This window comes from Phyllobates terribilis, unplaced genomic scaffold (assembly GCF_046119375.1).
Source record: "Phyllobates terribilis strain yellow unplaced genomic scaffold, ASM4611937v1 Scaffold_1__5_contigs__length_1240528914, whole genome shotgun sequence".
Classification (NCBI taxonomy): domain Eukaryota; kingdom Metazoa; phylum Chordata; class Amphibia; order Anura; family Dendrobatidae; genus Phyllobates; species Phyllobates terribilis.
The window spans coordinates 614,673,738-614,695,113 of NW_027362761.1; positions in this window are offsets into that span (position 1 = coordinate 614,673,738).

Consider the following 21,376-nt stretch of genomic DNA (forward strand, 5'->3'; position numbering starts at 1 on the left):
TTGAGAAAGGAGGTGTGCTGACACCAGAGAGCAACAGAGAGGAAGAGGAGCTGCACTGAGAGAGGAGGTGTGCTGACACCAGAGAGCAACAGAGAGGAAGGGGAGCTGTACTGAGAGAGGAGGTGGGCTGACACCGGAGAGCAACAGAGAGGAAGAGGAGCTGCACTGAGAGAGGAGGTGTGCTGACACCAGAGAGCAACAGAGGAAGGGGAGCTGTACTGAGAGAGGAGGTGGGCTGACACCGGAGAGCAACAGAGAGGAAGAGGAGCTGCACTGAGAGAGGAGGTGTGCTGACACTAGAGAGCAACAGAGGAAGAGGAGCTGCACTGAGAGAGGTGTGCTGACACCAGAGAGCAACAGAGAGGAAGGGGAGCTGTACTGAGAGAGGAGGTGTGCTGACACTAGAGAGCAACAGAGAGGAAGAGGAGCTGCACTGAGAGAGGAGGTGTGCTGACACCAGAGAGCAACAGAGAGGAAGGGGAGCTGTACTGAGAGAGGAGGTGGGCTGACACCGGAGAGCAACAGAGAGGAAGAGGAGCTGCACTGAGAGAGGAGGTGTGCTGACACTAGAGAGCAACAGAGAGGAAGAGGAGCTGCACTGAGAGAGGAGGTGTGCTGACACTAGAGAGCAACAGAGAGGAAGAGGAGCTGCACTGAGAGAGGAGGTATGCTGACACCAGAGAGCAACAGAGAGGAAGAGGAGCTGCACTGAGAGGGGAGGTGTGCTGACACCAGAGAGGAAGAGGAGCTGCACTGAGAGAGGAGGTATCCTGACACCAGAGAGCAACAGAGAGGAAGAGGAGCTGCACTGAGAGCAGAAGAACTGCTGACACCAGAGAGCAACAGAGAGGAAGAGGAGCTGCACTGAGAGGGGAGGTGTGCTGACAAGAGAGAGGAAGAGGAAGAGGAGCTGCACTGAGAGAGGAGGTGTGCTGACACCAGAGAGGAAGAGGAAGAGGAACTGCACTGAGAGCAGGAGGTGTGCTGACACCAGAGAGCAACAGAGAGGAAGAGGAGCTGCACTGAGAGAGGAGGTGTGCTGACACCAGAGAGCAACAGAGAGGAAGAGGAGCTGCACTGAGAGGGGAGGTGTGCTGACACCAGAGAGGAAGAGGAGCTGCACTGAGAGCAGGAGGTGTGCTGACACCAGAGAGCAACAGAGAGGAAGAGGAGCTGCACTGAGAGAGGAGGTGTGCTGACACCAGAGAGCAACAGAGAGGAAGAGGAGCTGCACTGAGAGAGGAGGTGTGCTGACACCAGAGAGCAACAGAGAGGAAGAGGAGCTGCACTGAGAGAGGAGGTGTGCTGACACCAGAGAGCAACAGAGAGGAAGAGGAGCTGCACTGAGAGAGTAGGTGTGCTGACACCAGAGGGCAACAGAGAGGAAGAGGAGCTGCACTGAGAGAGTAGGTGTGCTGACACCAGAGGGCAACAGAGAGGAAGAGGAGCTGCACTGAGAGAGTAGGTGTGCTGACACCAGAGGGCAACAGAGAGGAAGAGGAGCTGCACTGAGAGGAGGTGTGCTGACACTAGAGAGCAACAGAGAGGAAGAGGAGCTGCACTGAGAGAGGAGGTGTGCTGACACCAGAGAGCAACAGAGAGGAAGAGGAGCTGCACTGAGAGAGGAGGTGTGCTGCCACCAGAGAGCAACAGAGAGGAAGAGGAGCTGCACTGAGAGAGGAGGTGTGCTGACACCAGAGAACAACAGAGAGGAAGAGGAGCTGCACTGAGAGAGGAGGTGTGCTGACACCAGAGAGCAACATAGAGGAAGAGGAGCGGCACTGAGAGAGGTGTGCTGACACCAGAGAGCAAGAGAGGAAGAGGAGCTGCACTGAGAGAGGAGGTGTGCTGACACCAGAGAGCAACAGAGAGGAAGAGGAACTGCACTGAGAGCGGAGGTGTGCTGACACCAGAGAGCAACAGAGAGGAAAACGAGCTGCACTGAGAGAGGAGGTGTGCTGACACCAGAGAGCAACAGAGAGGAAGAGGAGCTGCACAGAGAGGAGGTGTGCTGACACCGGAGAGCAACCGAGAGGAAGAGGAGCTGCACTGAGAGAGGAGGTGGGCTGACACCGGAGAGCAACAGAGAGGAAGAGGAACTGCACTGAGAGAGGAGGTGTGCTGACACCAGAGAGCAACAGAGAGGAAGAGGAGCTGCACTGAGAGAGGAGGTGTGCTGACACCAGAGAGCAACAGAGAGGAAGAGGAGCTGCACTGAGAGAGGAGGTGTGCTGACACCAGATAGCAACATAGAGGAAGAGGAGCGGCACTGAGAGAGGTGTGCTGACACCAGAGAGCAAGAGAGGAAGAGGAGCTGCACTGAGAGAGGAGGTGTGCTGACACCAGAGAGCAACAGAGAGGAAGAGGAACTGCACTGAGAGCGGAGGTGTGCTGACACCAGAGAGCAACAGAGAGGAAGAGGAGCTGCACTGAGAGAGGAGGTGTGCTGACACCAGAGAGCAACAGAGAGGAAGAGGAGCTGCACTGAGAGAGGAGGTGTGCTGACACCAGAGAGCAACAGAGAGGAAGAGGAGCTGCACCGAGAGAGGAGGTGTGCTGACACCAGAGAGCAACAGAGAGGAAGAGGAGCTGCACCGAGAGAGGAGGTGTGCTGACACCAGAGAGCAACAGAGAGGAAGAGGAGCTGCACCGAGAGAGGAGGTGTGCTGACACCAGAGAGCAACAGAGAGTAAGAGGAGCTGCACTGAGAGAGGAGGTGTGCTGACACCAGAGAGCAACAGAGAAGAGGAGCTGCACTGAGAGAGGAGGTGTGCTGACACCAGAGAGCAACAGAGAGGAAGAGGAGCTGCACTGAGAGCAGAAGAACTGCTGACACCAGAGAGCAACAGAGAGGAAGAGGAGCTGCACTGAGAGGGGAGGTGTGCTGACAAGAGAGAGGAAGAGGAAGAGGAGCTGCACTGAGAGAGGAGGTGTGCTGACACCAGAGAGGAAGAGGAAGAGGAACTGCACTGAGAGCAGGAGGTGTGCTGACACCAGAGAGCAACAGAGAGGAAGAGGAGCTGCACTGAGAGAGGAGGTGTGCTGACACCAGAGAGCAACAGAGAGGAAGAGGAGCTGCACTGAGAGAGGAGGTGTGCTGACACCAGAGGGCAACAGAGAGGAAGAGGAGCTGCACTGAGAGGAGGTGTGCTGATACCAGAGAGCAACAGAGAGGAAGAGGAGCTGCACTGAGAGGAGGTGTGCTGACACCAGAGAGAAACAGAGAGGAAGAGGAGCTGCACTGAGAGAGGAGGTGTGCTGACACCAGAGAGCAACAGAGAGGAAGAGGAGCTGCACTGAGAGCAGGAGGTGTGCTGACACCAGAGAGCAACAGAGAGGAAGAGGAGTTGCACTGAGAGCAGGAGGTGTGCTGACACCAGAGAGCAACAGAGAGGAAGAGGAGCTGCACTGAGAGAGGAGGTGTGCTGACACCAGAGAGCAACAGAGAGGAAGAGGAGGTGTGCTGACACCAGAGAGCAACAGAGAGGAAGAGGAGCTGCACTGAGAGCGGAGGTTTGCTGACACCAGAGAGCAACAGAGAGGAAGAGGAGCTGCACTGAGAGGAGGTGTGCTGACACCAGAGAGCAGCAGAGAGGAAGAGGAGCTGCACTGAGAGAGGTGTGCTGACACCAGAGAGCAACAGAGAGGAAGAGGAGGTGTGCTGACACCAGAGAGCAACAGAGAGGAAGAGGAGCTGCACTGAGAGCAGGAGGTGTGCTGACACCAGAGAGCAACAGAGAGGAAGAGGAGCTGCACTGAGAGAGGAGGTGTGCTGACACCAGAGAGCAACAGAGAGGAAGAGGAGCTGCACTGAGAGAGGAGGTGTGCTGACACCAGAGAGCAACAGAGAGGAAGGGGAGCTGCACTGAGAGGAGGTGTGCTGACACCAGAGAGCAACAGAGAGGAAGAGGAGCTGCACCGAGAGAGGAGGTGTGCTGACACCAGAGAGCAACAGAGAGGAAGAGGAGCTGCACTGAGAGAGGAGGTGTGCTGACACCAGAGACGAAGAGGAGCTGCACTGAGAGCAGGAGGTGTGCTGACACCAGAGAGCAACAGAGAGGAAGAGGAGCTGCACTGAGAGGAGGTGTGCTGACACCAGAGAGCAACAGAGAGGAAGAGGAGCTGCACTGAGAGAGGAGGTGTGCTGACACCAGAGACGAAGAGGAGCTGCACTGAGAGCAGGAGGTGTGCTGACACCAGAGAGCAACAGAGAGGAAGAGGAGCTGCACTGAGAGGAGGTGTGCTGACACCAGAGAGCAACAGAGAGGAAGAAGAGCTGCACCGAGAGAGGAGGTGTGCTGACACCAGAGAGCAACAGAGTGGAAGAGGAGCTGCACTGAGAGCAGGAGGTGTGCTGACACCAGAGAGCAACAGAGAGGAAGAGGAGCTGCACTGAGAGGAGGTGTGCTGACACCAGAGAGCAACAGAGGAAGAGGAGCTGCACTGAGAGAGGTGTGCTGACACCAGAGAGCAACAGAGAGGAAGGGGAGCTGTACTGAGAGAGGAGGTGTGCTGACACCAGAGAGCAACAGAGAGGAAGAGGAGCTGCACCGAGAGAGGAGGTGTGCTGACACCAGAGAGCAACAGAGAGGAAGAGGAGCTGCACTGAGAGAGGAGGTGTGCTGACACCAGAGAGCAACAGAGAGGAAGGGGAGCTGCACTGAGAGGAGGTGTGCTGACACCAGAGAGCAACAGAGAGGAAGAGGAGCTGCACCGAGAGAGGAGGTGTGCTGACACCAGAGAGCAACAGAGAGGAAGAGGAGCTGCACCGAGAGAGGAGGTGTGCTGACACCAGAGAGCAACAGAGAGGAAGAGGAGCTGCACTGAGAGAGGAGGTGTGCTGACACCAGAGAGGAAGAGGAGCTGCACTGAGAGCAGGAGGTGTGCTGACACCAGAGAGCAACAGAGGAAGAGGAGCTGCACTGAGAGAGGTGTGCTGACACCGGAGAGCAACAGAGAGGAAGAGGAGCTGCACTGAGAGAGGAGGTGTGCTGACACCAGAGAGCAACAGAGAGGAAGAGGAGCTGCACTGAGAGAGGAGGTGTGCTGACACCAGAGAGCAACAGAGAGGAAGAGGAGCTGCACTGAGAGAGGAGGAGTGCTGACACCAGAGAGGAAGAGGAGCTGCACTGAGAGCAGGAGGTGTGCTGACACCAGAGAGCAACAGAGAGGAAGAGGAGCTGCACTGAGAGGAGGTGTGCTGACACCAGAGAGCAACAGAGAGGAAGAGGAGCTGCACCGAGAGAGGAGGTGTGCTGACACCAGAGAGCAACAGAGAGGAAGAGGAGCTGCACTGAGAGGAGGTGTGCTGACACCAGAGAGCAACAGAGAGGAAGAGGAGCTGCACCGAGAGAGGAGGTGCGCTGACACCAGAGAGCAACAGAGAGGAAGAGGAGCTGCACTGAGAGAGGAGGTATGCTGACACCAGAGAGCAACAGAGAGGAAGAGGAGCTGTACTGAGAGAGGAGGTGGGCTGACACCGGAGAGCAACAGAGAGGAAGAGGAGCTGCACCGAGAGAGGAGGTGCGCTGACACCAGAGAGCAACAGAGAGGAAGAGGAGCTGCACTGAGAGAGGAGGTATGCTGACACCAGAGAGCAACAGAGAGGAAGAGGAGCTGCACTGAGAGAGGAGGTATGCTGACACCAGAGAGCAACAGAGAGGAAGAGGAGCTGCACTGAGAGAGGAGGTATGCTGACACCAGAGAGCAACAGAGAGGAAGAGGAGCTGCACCGAGAGAGGAGGTGCGCTGACACCAGAGAGCAACAGAGAGGAAGAGGAGCTGCACTGAGAGAGGAGGTATGCTGACACCAGAGAGCAACAGAGAGGAAGAGGAGCTGCACTGAGAGGGGAGGTGTGCTGACACCAGAGAGGAAGAGGAGCTGCACTGAGAGCAGAAGAACTGCTGACACCAGAGAGCAACAGAGAGGAAGAGGAGCTGCACTGAGAGGGGAGGTGTGCTGACAAGAGAGAGGAAGAGGAAGAGGAGCTGCACCGAGAGAGGAGGTGTGCTGACACCAGAGAGCAACAGAGAGGAAGAGGAGCTGCACTGAGAGAGGAGGTGTGCTGACACCAGAGAGCAACAGAGAGGAAGAGGAGCTGCACCGAGAGAGGAGGTGTGCTGACACCAGAGAGCAACAGAGAGGAAGAGGAGCTGCACTGAGAGAGGAGGTGTGATGACACCAGAGAGCAACAGAGAGGAAGAGGAGCTGCACTGAGAGCAGAAGAACTGCTGACACCAGAGAGCAGCAGAGAGGAAGAGGAGCTGCACTGAGAGGGGAGGTGTGCTGACAAGAGAGAGGAAGAGGAAGAGGAGCTGCACTGATAGAGGAGGTGTGCTGACACCAGAGAGCAACAGAGAGGAACAGGAGCTGCACTGAGAGAGGAGGTGTGCTGACACCAGAGGGCAACAGAGAGGAACAGGAGCCGCACTGAGAGAGGAGGTGTGCTGACACCAGAGGGCAACAGAGAGGAAGAGGAGCTGCACTGAGAGGAGGTGTGCTGACACCAGAGAGCGACAGAGAGGAAGAGGAGCTGCACTGAGAGAGGAGGTGTGCTGACACCAGAGAGCAACAGAGAGGAAGAGGAGCTGCACTGAGAGAGGAGGTGTGCTGACACCAGAGAGCAACAGAGAGGAATAGGAGCTGCATTGAGAGGGGAGGTGTGCTGACACCAAAGAGGAAGAGGAGCTGCACTGAGAGCAGGAGGTGTGCTGACACCAGAGAGCAACAGAGAGGAAGAGGAGCTGCACTGAGAGAGGTGTGCTGACACCAGAGAGCAACAGAGAGGAAGAGGAGCTGCACTGAGAGAGTAGGTGTGCTGACACCAGAGGGCAACAGAGAGGAAGAGGAGCTGCACTGAGAGGAGGTGTGCTGACACTAGAGAGCAACAGAGAGGAAGAGGAGCTGCACTGAGAGAGGAGGTGTGCTGACACCAGAAAGCAACAGAGAGGAAGAGGAGCTGCACTGAGAGAGGAGGTGTGCTGACACCAGAGAGCAACAGAGAGGAAGAGGAGCTGCACTGAGAGAGGAGGTGTGCTGACACCAGAGAGCAACAGAGAGGAAGAGGAGCTGCACTGAGAGAGGAAGTGTGCTGACACCAGAGAGCAACAGAGAGGAAGAGGAGCTGCACAGAGAGGAGGTGTGCTGACACCGGAGAGCAACAGAGAGAAAGAGGAGCTGCACTGATATAGGAGGTGTGCTGACACCAGAGAGCAACAGAGAGGAAGAGGAGCTGCACTGAGAGAGGAGGTGTGCTGCCACCAGAGAGCAACAGAGAGGAAGAGGAGCTGCACTGAGAGAGGAGGTGTGCTGACACCAGAGAACAACAGAGAGGAAGAGGAGCTGCACTGAGAGAGGAGGTGTGCTGACACCAGAGAGCAACATAGAGGAAGAGGAGCGGCACTGAGAGAGGTGTGCTGACACCAGAGAGCAAGAGAGGAAGAGGAGCTGCACTGAGAGAGGAGGTGTGCTGACACCAGAGAGCAACAGAGAGGAAGAGGAACTGCACTGAGAGCGGAGGTGTGCTGACACCAGAGAGCAACAGAGAGGAAAAGGAGCTGCACTGAGAGAGGAGGTGTGCTGACACCAGAGAGCAACAGAGAGGAAGAGGAGCTGCACAGAGAGGAGGTGTGCTGACACCAGAGAGCAACAGAGAGGAAGAGGAGCTGCACAGAGAGGAGGTGTGCTGACACCGGAGAGCAACAGAGAGGAAGAGGAGCTGCACTGAGAGAGGAGGTGGGCTGACACCGGAGAGCAACAGAGAGGAAGAGGAGCTGCACTGAGAGAGGAGGTGTGCTGACACCAGAGAGCAACAGAGAGGAAGAGGAGCTGCACTGAGAGAGGAGGTGTGCTGACACCAGAGAGCAACAGAGAGGAAGAGGAGCTGCACTGAGAGAGGAGGTGTGCTGACACCAGAGAGCAACATAGAGGAAGAGGAGCGGCACTGAGAGAGGTGTGCTGACACCAGAGAGCAAGAGAGGAAGAGGAGCTGCACTGAGAGAGGAGGTGTGCTGACACCAGAGAGCAACAGAGAGGAAGAGGAACTGCACTGAGAGAGGAGGTGTGCTGACACCAGAGAGCAACAGAGAGGAAGAGGAGCTGCACTGAGAGAGGAGGTGTGCTGACACCAGAGAGCAACAGAGAGGAAGAGGAGCTGCACCGAGAGAGGAGGTGTGCTGACACCAGAGAGCAACAGAGAGGAAGAGGAGCTGCACCGAGAGAGGAGGTGTGCTGACACCAGAGAGCAACAGAGAGGAAGAGGAGCTGCACCGAGAGAGGAGGTGTGCTGACACCAGAGAGCAACAGAGAGTAAGAGGAGCTGCACTGAGAGAGGAGGTGTGCTGACACCAGAAAGCAACAAAGAGGAAGAGGAGCTGCACTGAGAGGAGGTGTGCTGACATCAGAGAGCAACAGAGAGGAAGAGGAGCTGCACTGAGAGCAGAAGAACTGCTGACACCAGAGAGCAACAGAGAGGAAGAGGAGCTGCACTGAGAGGGGAGGTGTGCTGACAAGAGAGAGGAAGAGGAAGAGGAGCTGCACTGAGAGAGGAGGTGTGCTGACACCAGAGAGGAAGAGGAACTGCACTGAGAGCAGGAGGTGTGCTGACACCAGAGAGCAACAGAGAGGAAGAGGAGCTGCACTGAGAGAGGAGGTGTGCTGACACCAGAGAGCAACAGAGAGGAAGAGGAGCTGCACTGAGAGAGGAGGTGTGCTGACACCAGAGGGCAACAGAGAGGAAGAGGAGCTGCACTGAGAGGAGGTGTGCTGACACCAGAGAGCAACAGAGAGGAAGAGGAGCTGCACTGAGAGGAGGTGTGCTGACACCAGAGAGCAACAGAGAGGAAGAGGAGCTGCACTGAGAGAGGAGGTGTGCTGACACCAGAGAGCAACAGAGAGGAAGAGGAGCTGCACTGAGAGCAGGAGGTGTGCTGACACCAGAGAGCAACAGAGAGGAAGAGGAGCTGCACTGAGAGCAGGAGGTGTGCTGACACCAGAGAGCAACAGAGAGGAAGAGGAGCTGCACTGAGAGCAGGAGGTGTGCTGACACCAGAGAGCAACAGAGAGGAAGAGGAGCTGCACTGAGAGAGGAGGTGTGCTGACACCAGAGAGCAACAGAGAGGAAGAGGAGGTGTGCTGACACCAGAGAGCAACAGAGAGGAAGAGGAGCTGCACTGAGAGCGGAGGTGTGCTGACACCAGAGAGCAACAGAGAGGAAGAGGAGCTGCACTGAGAGGAGGTGTGCTGACACCAGAGAGCAGCAGAGAGGAAGAGGAGCTGCACTGAGAGAGGTGTGCTGACACCAGAGAGCAACAGAGAGGAAGAGGAGGTGTGCTGACACCAGAGAGCAACAGAGAGGAAGAGGAGCTGCACTGAGAGAGGAGGTGTGCTGACACCAGAGAGCAACAGAGAGGAAGAGGAGCTGCACTGAGAGAGGAGGTGTGCTGACACCAGAGAGCAACAGAGAGGAAGGGGAGCTGCACTGAGAGGAGGTGTGCTGACACCAGAGAGCAACAGAGAGGAAGAGGAGCTGCACCGAGAGAGGAGGTGTGCTGACACCAGAGAGCAACAGAGAGGAAGAGGAGCTGCACCGAGAGAGGAGGTGTGCTGACACCAGAGAGCAACAGAGAGGAAGAGGAGCTGCACCGAGAGAGGAGGTGTGCTGACACCAGAGAGCAACAGAGAGGAAGAGGAGCTGCACCGAGAGAGGAGGTGTGCTGACACCAGAGAGCAACAGAGAGGAAGAGGAGCTGCACTGAGAGAGGAGGTGTGCTGACACCAGAGACGAAGAGGAGCTGCACTGAGAGCAGGAGGTGTGCTGACACCAGAGAGCAACAGAGAGGAAGAGGAGCTGCACTGAGAGCAGGAGGTGTGCTGACACCAGAGAGCAGCAGAGAGGAAGAGGAGCTGCACTGAGAGAGGTGTGCTGACACCAGAGAGCAACAGAGAGGAAGAGGAGGTGTGCTGACACCAGAGAGCAACAGAGAGGAAGAGGAACTGCACTGAGAGCGGAGGTGTGCTGACACCAGAGAGCAACAGAGAGGAAGAGGAGCTGCACTGAGAGAGGAGGTGTGCTGACACCAGAGAGCAACAGAGAGGAAGAGGAGCTGCACTGAGAGAGGAGGTGTGCTGACACCAGAGAGCAACAGAGAGGAAGAGGAGCTGCACCGAGAGAGGAGGTGTGCTGACACCAGAGAGCAACAGAGAGGAAGAGGAGCTGCACCGAGAGAGGAGGTGTGCTGACACCAGAGAGCAACAGAGAGGAAGAGGAGCTGTACTGAGAGAGGAGGTGTGCTGACACCAGAGAGCAACAGAGAGGAAGAGGAGCTGCACCGAGAGAGGAGGTGTGCTGACACCAGAGAGCAACAGAGAGGAAGAGGAGCTGCACTGAGAGAGGAGGTGTGCTGACACCAGAGAGCAACAGAGAGGAAGGGGAGCTGCACTGAGAGGAGGTGTGCTGACACCAGAGAGCAACAGAGAGGAAGAGGAGCTGCACCGAGAGAGGAGGTGTGCTGACACCAGAGAGCAACAGAGAGGAAGAGGAGCTGCACCGAGAGAGGAGGTGTGCTGACACCAGAGAGCAACAGAGAGGAAGAGGAGATGCACTGAGAGAGGAGGTGTGCTGACACCAGAGAGGAAGAGGAGCTGCACTGAGAGCAGGAGGTGTGCTGACACCAGAGAGCAACAGAGGAAGAGGAGCTGCACTGAGAGAGGTGTGCTGACACCGGAGAGCAACAGAGAGGAAGAGGAGCTGCACTGAGAGAGGAGGTGTGCTGACACCAGAGAGCAACAGAGAGGAAGAGGAGCTGCACTGAGAGAGGAGGTGTGCTGACACCAGAGAGCAACAGAGAGGAAGAGGAGCTGCACTGAGACAGGAGGAGTGCTGACACCAGAGAGGAAGAGGAGCTGCACTGAGAGCAGGAGGTGTGCTGACACCAGAGAGCAACAGAGAGGAAGAGGAGCTGCACTGAGAGGAGGTGTGCTGACACCAGAGAGCAACAGAGAGGAAGAGGAGCTGCACCGAGAGAGGAGGTGTGCTGACACCAGAGAGCAACAGAGAGGAAGAGGAGCTGCACTGAGAGCAGGAGGTGTGCTGACACCAGAGAGCAACAGAGAGGAAGAGGAGCTGCATTGAGAAAGGAGGTGTGCTGACACCAGAGAGCAACAGAGAGGAAGAGGAGCTGCACTGAGAGAGGAGGTGTGCTGACACCAGAGAGCAACAGAGAGGAAGAGGAGCTGCACTGAGAGGAGGTGTGCTGACACCAGAGAGCAACAGAGGAAGAGGAGCTGCACTGAGGTGTGCTGACACCAGAGAGCAACAGAGAGGAAGGGGAGCTGTACTGAGAGAGGAGGTGTGCTGACACCAGAGAGCAACAGAGAGGAAGAGGAGCTGCACCGAGAGAGGAGGTGCGCTGACACCAGAGAGCAACAGAGAGGAAGAGGAGCTGCACTGAGAGAGGAGGTATGCTGACACCAGAGAGCAACAGAGAGGAAGAGGAGCTGTACCGAGAGAGGAGGTGGGCTGACACCGGAGAGCAACAGAGAGGAAGAGGAGCTGCACCGAGAGAGGAGGTGCGCTGACACCAGAGAGCAACAGAGAGGAAGAGGAGCTGCACTGAGAGAGGAGGTATGCTGACACCAGAGAGCAACAGAGAGGAAGAGGAGCTGCACCGAGAGAGGAGGTGCGCTGACACCAGAGAGCAACAGAGAGGAAGAGGAGCTGCACTGAGAGAGGAGGTATGCTGACACCAGAGAGCAACAGAGAGGAAGAGGAGCTGCACTGAGAGGGGAGGTGTGCTGACAAGAGAGAGGAAGAGGAAGAGGAGCTGCACCGAGAGAGGAGGTGTGCTGACACCAGAGAGCAACAGAGAGGAAGAGGAGCTGCACTGAGAGAGGAGGTGTGCTGACACCAGAGAGCAACAGAGAGGAAGAGGAGCTGCACCGAGAGAGGAGGTGTGCTGACACCAGAGAGCAACAGAGAGGAAGAGGAGCTGCACTGAGAGAGGAGGTGTGATGACACCAGAGAGCAACAGAGAGGAAGAGGAGCTGCACTGAGAGCAGAAGAACTGCTGACACCAGAGAGCAGCAGAGAGGAAGAGGAGCTGCACTGAGAGGGGAGGTGTGCTGACAAGAGAGAGGAAGAGGAAGAGGAGCTGCACTGAGAGGAGGTGTGCTGACACCAGAGAGCGACAGAGAGGAAGAGGAGCTGCACTGAGAGAGGAGGTGTGCTGACACCAGAGAGCAACAGAGAGGAAGAGGAGCTGCACTGAGAGCAGGAGGTGTGCTGACACCAGAGAGCAACAGAGAGGAAGAGGAGCCGCACTGAGAGGAGGTGTGCTGACACCAGAGAGCAACAGAGAGGAAGAGGAGCTGCACTGAGAGGAGGTGTGCTGACACCAGAGAGCAACAGAGAGGAAGAGGAGCTGCACTGAGAGAGGAGGTGTGCTGACACCAGAGAGCAACAGAGAGGAAGAGGAGCTGCACTGAGAGAGGAGGTGTGCTGACACCAGAGAGCAACAGAGAGGAAGAGGAGCTGCACTGAGAGGAGGTGTGCTGACACCAGAGAGCAACAGAGAGGAAGAGGAGCTGCACTGAGAGAGGAGGTGTGCTGACACCAGAGAGCAACAGAGAGGAAGAGGAGCTGCACTGAGAGAGGAGGTGTGCTGACACCAGAGAGCAACAGAGAGGAAGAGGAGCTGCACTGAGAGAGGAGGTGTGCTGACACCAGAGAGCAACAGAGAGGAAAAGGAGCTGCACTGAGAGAGGAGGTGTGCTGACACCAGAGAGCAACAGAGAGGAAGAGGAGCTGCACTGAGAGAGGAGGTGTGCTGACACCAGAGAGCAACAGAGAGGAAGAGGAGCTGCACTGAGAGAGGAGGTGTGCTGACACCAGAGAGCAACAGAGAGGAAGAGGAGCTGCACTGAGAGAGGAGGTGTGCTGACACCAGAGAGCAACAGAGAGGAAGAGGAGCTGCACCGAGAGAGGAGGTGTGCTGACACCAGAGAGCAACAGAGAGGAAGAGGAGCTGCACCGAGAGAGGAGGTGTGCTGACACCAGAGAGCAACAGAGAGGAAGAGGAGCTGCACCTAGAGAGGAGGTGTGCTGACACCAGAGAGCAACAGAGAGGAAGAGGAGCTGCACCGAGAGAGGAGGTGTGCTGACACCAGAGAGCGACAGAGAGGAAGAGGAGCTGCACTGAGAGAGGTGTGCTGACACCAGAGAGCAACAGAGAGGAAGAGGAGCTGCACCGAGAGAGGAGGTGTGCCGACACCAGAGAGCAACAGAGAGGAAAAGGAGCTGCACTGAGAGAGGAGGTGTGCTGACACCAGAGAGCAACAGAGAGGAAGAGGAGCTGCACTGAGAGAGGAGGTGTGCTGACACCAGAGAGCAACAGAGAGGAAGAGGAGCTGCACTGAGAGGGGAGGTGTGCTGACACCAGAGAGCAACAGAGAGGAAGAGGAGCTGCACTGAGAGCGGAGGTGTCCTGACACCAGAGAGCAACAGAGAGGAAGAGGAGCTGCACCGAGAGAGGAGGTGTGCTGACACCGGAGAGCAATAGAGAGGAAGAGGAGCTGCACTGAGAGGGGAGGTGTGCTGACACCAGAGAGGAAGAGGAGCTGCACTGAGAGCAGGAGGTGTGCTGACACCAGAGAGCAACAGAGAGGAAGAGGAGCTGCACTGAGAGAGGTGTGCTGACACCAGAGAGCAACAGAGAGGAAGAGGAGCTGCACTGAGAGAGGAGGTGTGCTGACACCAGAGAGCAACAGAGAGGAAGAGGAGCTGCACTGAGAGAGTAGGTGTGCTGACACCAGAGGGCAACAGAGAGGAAGAGGAGCTGCACTGAGAGGAGGTGTGCTGACACTAGAGAGCAACAGAGAGGAAGAGGAGCTGCACTGAGAGAGGAGGTGTGCTGACACCAGAGAGCAACAGAGAGGAAGAGGAGCTGCACTGAGAGAGGAGGTGTGCTGACACCAGAGAGCAACAGAGAGGAAGAGGAGCTGCACTGAGAGAGGAGGTGTGCTGACACCAGAGAGCAACAGAGAGGAAGAGGAGCTGCACTGAGAGAGGAAGTGTGCTGACACCAGAGAGCAACAGAGAGGAAGAGGAGCTGCACAGAGAGGAGGTGTGCTGACACCGGAGAGCAACAGAGAGAAAGAGGAGCTGCACTGATATAGGAGGTGTGCTGACACCAGAGAGCAACAGAGAGGAAGAGGAGCTGCACTGATATAGGAGGTGTGCTGACACCAGAGAGCAACAGAGAGGAAGAGGAGCTGCACTGAGAGAGGAGGTGTGCTGCCACCAGAGAGCAACAGAGAGGAAGAGGAGCTGCACTGAGAGAGGAGGTGTGCTGACACCAGAGAACAACAGAGAGGAAGAGGAGCTGCACTGAGAGAGGAGGTGTGCTGACACCAGAGAGCAACATAGAGGAAGAGGAGCGGCACTGAGAGAGGTGTGCTGACACCGGAGAGCAACAGAGAGGAAGAGGAGCTGCACTGAGAGAGGAGGTGGGCTGACACCGGAGAGCAACAGAGAGGAAGAGGAGCTGCACTGAGAGAGGAGGTGTGCTGACACCAGAGAGCAACAGAGAGGAAGAGGAGCTGCACTGAGAGAGGAGGTGTGCTGACACCAGAGAGCAACAGAGAGGAAGAGGAGCTGCACTGAGAGAGGAGGTGTGCTGACACCAGAGAGCAACATAGAGGAAGAGGAGCGGCACTGAGAGAGGTGTGCTGACACCAGAGAGCAAGAGAGGAAGAGGAGCTGCACTGAGAGAGGAGGTGTGCTGACACCAGAGAGCAACAGAGAGGAAGAGGAACTGCACTGAGAGCGGAGGTGTGCTGACACCAGAGAGCAACAGAGAGGAAGAGGAGCTGCACTGAGAGAGGAGGTGTGCTGACACCAGAGAGCAACAGAGAGGAAGAGGAGCTGCACTGAGAGAGGAGGTGTGCTGACACCAGAGAGCAACAGAGAGGAAGAGGAGCTGCACCGAGAGAGGAGGTGTGCTGACACCAGAGAGCAACAGAGAGGAAGAGGAGCTGCACCGAGAGAGGAGGTGTGCTGACACCAGAGAGCAACAGAGAGGAAGAGGAGCTGCACCGAGAGAGGAGGTGTGCTGACACCAGAGAGCAACAGAGAGGAAGAGGAGCTGCACTGAGAGAGGAGGTGTGCTGACACCAGAAAGCAACAAAGAGGAAGAGGAGCTGCACTGAGAGGAGGTGTGCTGACACCAGAGAGCAACAGAGAGGAAGAGGAGCTGCACTGAGAGCAGAAGAACTGCTGACACCAGAGAGCAACAGAGAGGAAGAGGAGCTGCACTGAGAGGGGAGGTGTGCTGACAAGAGAGAGGAAGAGGAAGAGGAGCTGCACTGAGAGAGGAGGTGTGCTGACACCAGAGAGGAAGAGGAAGAGGAACTGCACTGAGAGAGGAGGTGTGCTGACACCAGAGAGCAACAGAGAGGAAGAGGAGCTGCACTGAGAGAGGAGGTGTGCTGACACCAGAGGGCAACAGAGAGGAAGAGGAGCTGCACTGAGAGGAGGTGTGCTGACACCAGAGAGCAACAGAGAGGAAGAGGAGCTGCACTGAGAGGAGGTGTGCTGACACCAGAGAGCAACAGAGAGGAAGAGGAGCTGCACTGAGAGAGGAGGTGTGCTGACACCAGAGAACAACAGAGAGGAAGAGGAGCTGCACTGAGAGCAGGAGGTGTGCTGACACCAGAGAGCAACAGAGAGGAAGAGGAGCTGCACTGAGAGCAGAAGAACTGCTGACACCAGAGAGCAACAGAGAGGAAGAGGAGCTGCACTGAGAGGGGAGGTGTGCTGACAAGAGAGAGGAAGAGGAAGAGGAGCTGCACTGAGAGAGGAGGTGTGCTGACACCAGAGAGGAAGAGGAAGAGGAACTGCACTGAGAGAGGAGGTGTGCTGACACCAGAGAGCAACAGAGAGGAAGAGGAGCTGCACTGAGAGAGGAGGTGTGCTGACACCAGAGGGCAACAGAGAGGAAGAGGAGCTGCACTGAGAGGAGGTGTGCTGACACCAGAGAGCAACAGAGAGGAAGAGGAGCTGCACTGAGAGGAGGTGTGCTGACACCAGAGAGCAACAGAGAGGAAGAGGAGCTGCACTGAGAGAGGAGGTGTGCTGACACCAGAGAGCAACAGAGAGGAAGAGGAGCTGCACTGAGAGAGGAGGTGTGCTGACACCAGAGAGCAACAGAGAGGAAGAGGAGCTGCACTGAGAGAGGAGGTGTGCTGACACCAGAGAGCAACAGAGAGGAAGAGGAGCTGCACTGAGAGCAGGAGGTGTGCTGACACCAGAGAGCAACAGAGAGGAAGAGGAGCTGCACTGAGAGCAGGAGGTGTGCTGACACCAGAGAGCAACAGAGAGGAAGAGGAGCTGCACTGAGAGCAGGAGGTGTGCTGACACCAGAGAGCAACAGAGAGGAAGAGGAGCTGCACTGAGAGAGGAGGTGTGCTGACACCAGAGAGCAACAGAGAGGAAGAGGAGGTGTGCTGACACCAGAGAGCAACAGAGAGGAAGAGGAGCTGCACTGAGAGCGGAGGTGTGCTGACACCAGAGAGCAACAGAGAGGAAGAGGAGCTGCACTGAGAGGAGGTGTGCTGACACCAGAGAGCAGCAGAGAGGAAGAGGAGCTGCACTGAGAGAGGTGTGCTGACACCAGAGAGCAACAGAGAGGAAGAGGAGGTGTGCTGACACCAGAGAGCAACAGAGAGGAAGAGGAGCTGCACTGAGAGCAGGAGGTGTGCTGACACCAGAGAGCAACAGAGAGGAAGAGGAGCTGCACTGAGAGAGGAGGTGTGCTGACACCAGAGAGCAACAGAGAGGAAGAGGAGCTGCACTGAGAGAGGAGGTGTGCTGACACCAGAGAGCAACAGAGAGGAAGGGGAGCTGCACTGAGAGGAGGTGTGCTGACACCAGAGAGCAACAGAGAGGAAGAGGAGCTGCACCGAGAGAGGAGGTGTGCTGACACCAGAGAGCAACAGAGAGGAAGAGGAGCTGCACCGAGAGAAGAGGTGTGCTGACACCAGAGAGCAACAGAGAGGAAGAGGAGCTGCACCGAGAGAGGAGGTGTGCTGACACCAGAGAGCAACAGAGAGGAAGAGGAGCTGCACTGAGAGAGGAGGTGTGCTGACACCAGAGACGAAGAGGAGCTGCACTGAGAGCAGGAGGTGTGCTGACACCAGAGAGCAACAGAGAGGAAGAGGAGCTGCACTGAGAGCAGGAGGTGTGCTGACACCAGAGAGCAGCAGAGAGGAAGAGGAGCTGCACTGAGAGAGGTGTGCTGACACCAGAGAGCAACAGAGAGGAAGAGGAGGTGTGCTGACACCAGAGAGCAACAGAGAGGAAGAGGAACTGCACTGAGAGCGGAGGTGTGCTGACACCAGAGAGCAACAGAGAGGAAGAGGAGCTGCACTGAGAGAGGAGGTGTGCTGACACCAGAGAGCAACAGAGAGGAAGAGGAGCTTCCCTGAGAGAGGAGGTGTGCTGACACCAGAGAGCAACAGAGAGGAAGAGGAGCTGCACCGAGAGAGGAGGTGTGCTGACACCAGAGAGCAACAGAGAGGAAGAGGAGCTGCACCGAGAGAGGAGGTGTGCTGACACCAGAGAGCAACAGAGAGGAAGAGGAGCTGCACCGAGAGAGGAGGTGTGCTGACACCAGAGAGCAACAGAGAGTAAGAGGAGCTGCACTGAGAGAGGAGGTGTGCTGACACCAGAGAGCAAGAGAGGAAGAGGAGCTGCACTGAGAGAGGAGGTGTGCTGACACCAGAGAGCAACAGAGAGGAAGAGGAGCTGCACTGAGAGAGGAGGTGTGCTGACACCAGAGAGCAACAGAGAGGAAGGGGAGCTGCACTGAGAGAAGGTGTGCTGACACCAGAGAGCAACAGAGAGGAAGAGGAGCTGCACCGAGAGAGGAGGTGTGCTGACACCAGAGAGCAACAGAGAGGAAGAGGAGCTGCACCGAGAGAGGAGGTGTGCTGACACCAGAGAGCAACAGAGAGGAAGAGGAGCTGCACCGAGAGAGGAGGTGTGCTGACACCAGAGAGCAACAGAGAGGAAGAGGAGCTGCACCGAGAGAGGAGGTGTGCTGACACCAGAGAGCAACAGAGAGGAAGAGGAGCTGCACCGAGAGAGGAGGTGTGCTGACACCAGAGAGCAACAGAGAGTAAGAGGAGCTGCACTGAGAGAGGAGGTGTGCTGACACCAGAGAGCAACAGAGAGGAAGAGGAGCTGCACCGAGAGAGGAGGTGTGCTGACACCAGAGAGCAACAGAGAGGAAGAGGAGCTGCACCGAGAGAGGAGGTGTGCTGACACCAGAGAGCAACAGAGAGGAAGAGGAGCGGCACTGAGAGAGGAGGTGTGCTGACACCAGAGAGCAACAGAGAGTAAGAGGAGCTGCACTGAGAGAGGAGGTGTGCTGACACCAGAGAGCAACAGAGAGGAAGAGGAGCGGCACTGAGAGAGGAGGTGTGCTGACACCAGAGAGCAACAGAGAGGAAGAGGAGCTGCACTGAGAGAGGAGGTGTGCTGACACCAGAGAGCAACAGAGAGGAAGAGGAGCGGCACTGAGAGAGGTGTGCTGACACCAGAGAGCAACAGAGAGGAAGAGGAGCGGCACTGAGAGAGGTGTGCTGACACCAGAGAGCAAGAGAGGAAGAGGAGCGGCACTGAGAGAGGTGTGCTGACACCAGAGAGCAAGAGAGGAAGAGGAGCTGCACTGAGAGAGGAGGTGTGCTGACACCAGAGAGCAACAGAGAGTAAGAGGAGCTGCACTGAGAGAGGAGGTGTGCTGACACCAGAGAGCAACAGAGAGGAAGAGGAGCGGCACTGAGAGAGGTGTGCTGACACCAGAGAGCAAGAGAGGAAGAGGAGCGGCACTGAGAGAGGTGTGCTGACACCAGAGAGCAAGAGGAGCTGCACTGAGAGAGGAGGTGTGCTGACACCAGAGAGCAACAGAGAGGAAGAAGAGCTGCACCGAGAGAGGAGGTGTGCTGACACCAGAGAGCAACAGAGAGGAAGAAGAGCTGCACCGAGAGAGGAGGTGTGCTGACACCAGAGAGCAACAGAGAGGAAGAGGAGCTGCACTGAGAGCAGGAGGTGTGCTGACACCAGAGAGCAACAGAGAGGAAGAGGAGCTGCACTGAGAGCAGGAGGTGTGCTGACACCAGAGAGCAACAGAGAGGAAGAGGAGCTGCACTGAGAGAGGAGGTGTGCTGACACCAGAGAGCAACAGAGGAAGAGGAGCTGCACTGAGAGAGGTGTGCTGACACCAGAGAGCAACAAAGAGGAAGAGGAGCTGCACTGAGAGGGGAGGTGTGCTGACACCAGAGAGCAACAGAGAGGAAGAGGAGCTGCACCGAGAGAGGAGGTGTGCTGACACCAGAGAGCAACAGAGAGCAAGAGGAGCTGCACTGAGAGAGGAGGTGTGCTGACACCAGAGAGCAACAGAGAGCAAGAGGAGCTGCACTGAGAGAGGAGGTGTGCTGACACCAGAGAGCAACAGAGAGGAAGGGGAGCTGCACCGAGAGAGGAGGTGTGCTGACACCAGAGAGCAACAAAGAGGAAGAGGAGCTGCACCGAGAGAGGAGGTGTGCTGACACCAGAGAGCAACAGAGAGGAAGAGGAGCTGCACCGAGAGAGGAGGTGTGCTGACACCAGAGAGCAACAGAGAGGAAGAGGAGCTGCACTGAGAGAGGAGGTGTGCTGACACCAGAGAGGAAGAGGAGCTGCACTGAGAGCAGGAGGTGTGCTGACACCAGAGAGCAACAGAGAGGAAGAGGAGCTGCACTGAGAGAGGAGGTGTGCTGACACCAGAGAGCAACAGAGAGGAAGAGGAGCTGCACTGAGAGGAGGTGTGCTGACACCAGAGAGCAACAGAGGAAGAGGAGCTGCACTGAGAGAGGTGTGCTGACACCAGAGAGCAACAGAGGAAGAGGAGCTGCACTGAGAGAGGTGTGCTGACACCGGAGAGCAACAGAGAGGAAGAGGAGCTGCACTGAGAGAGGAGGTGTGCTGACACCAGAGAGCAACAGAGAGGAAGAGGAGCTGCACTGAGAGAGGAGGTGTGCTGACACCAGAGAGGAAGAGGAGCTGCACTGAGAGCAGGAGGTGTGCTGACACCAGAGAGCAACAGAGAGGAAGAGGAGCTGCACTGAGAGGAGGTGTGCTGACACCAGAGAGCAACAGAGGAAGAGGAGCTGCACCGAGAGAGGAGGTGTGCTGACACCAGAGAGCAACAGAGAGGAAGAGGAGCTGCACTGAGAGCAGGAGGTGTGCTGACACCAGAGAGCAACAGAGAGGAAGAGGAGCTGCATTGAGAAAGGAGGTGTGCTGACACCAGAGAGCAACAGAGAGGAAGAGGAGCTGCACTGAGAGAGGTGTGCTGACACCAGAGAGCAACAGAGAGGAAGAGGAGCTGCACTGAGAGGAGGTGTGCTGACACCAGAGAGCAACAGAGAGGAAGAGGAGCTGCACCGAGAGAGGAGGTGTGCTGACACCAGAGAGCAACAGAGAGGAAGAGGAGCTGCACTGAGAGAGGAGGTGTGCTGACACCAGAGAGCAACAGAGAGGAAGAGGAGCTGCACCGAGAGAGGAGGTGTGCTGACACCAGAGAGCAACAGAGAGGAAGAGGAGCGGCACTGAGAGAGGAGGTGTGCTGACACCAGAGAGCAACAGAGAGGAAGAGGAGCTGCACTGAGAGAGGAGGTGTGCTGACACCAGAGAGCAACAGAGAGGAAGAGGAGCTGCACTGAGAGCAGGAGGTGTGCTGACACCAGAAAGCAACAGAGAGGAAGAGGAGCTGCACTGAGAGAGGAGGTGTGCTGACACCAGAGAGCAACAGAGAGGAAGAGGAGCTGCACTGAGAGGAGGTGTGCTGACACCAGAGAGCAACAGAGGAAGAGGAGCTGCACTGAGAGAGGTGTGCTGACACCGGAGAGCAACAGAGAGGAAGAGGAGCTGCACTGAGAGAGGAGGTGTGCTGACACCAGAGAGCAACAGAGAGGAAGAGGAGCTGCACTGAGAGAGGAGGTGTGCTGACACCAGAGAGCAACAGAGAGGAAGAGGAGCTGCACTGAGAGAGGAGGAGTGCTGACACCAGAGAGGAAGAGGAGCTGCACTGAGAGCAGGAGGTGTGCTGACACCAGAGAGCAACAGAGGAAGAGGAGCTGCACTGAGAGAGGTGTGCTGACACCAGAGAGCAACAGAGAGGAAGGGGAGCTGTACTGAGAGAGGAGGTGTGCTGACACCAGAGAGCAACAGAGAGGAAGAGGAGCTGCACCGAGAGAGGAGGTATGCTGACACCAGAGAGCAACAGAGAGGAAGAGGAGCTGCACCGAGAGAGGAGGTGTGCTGACACCAGAGAGCAA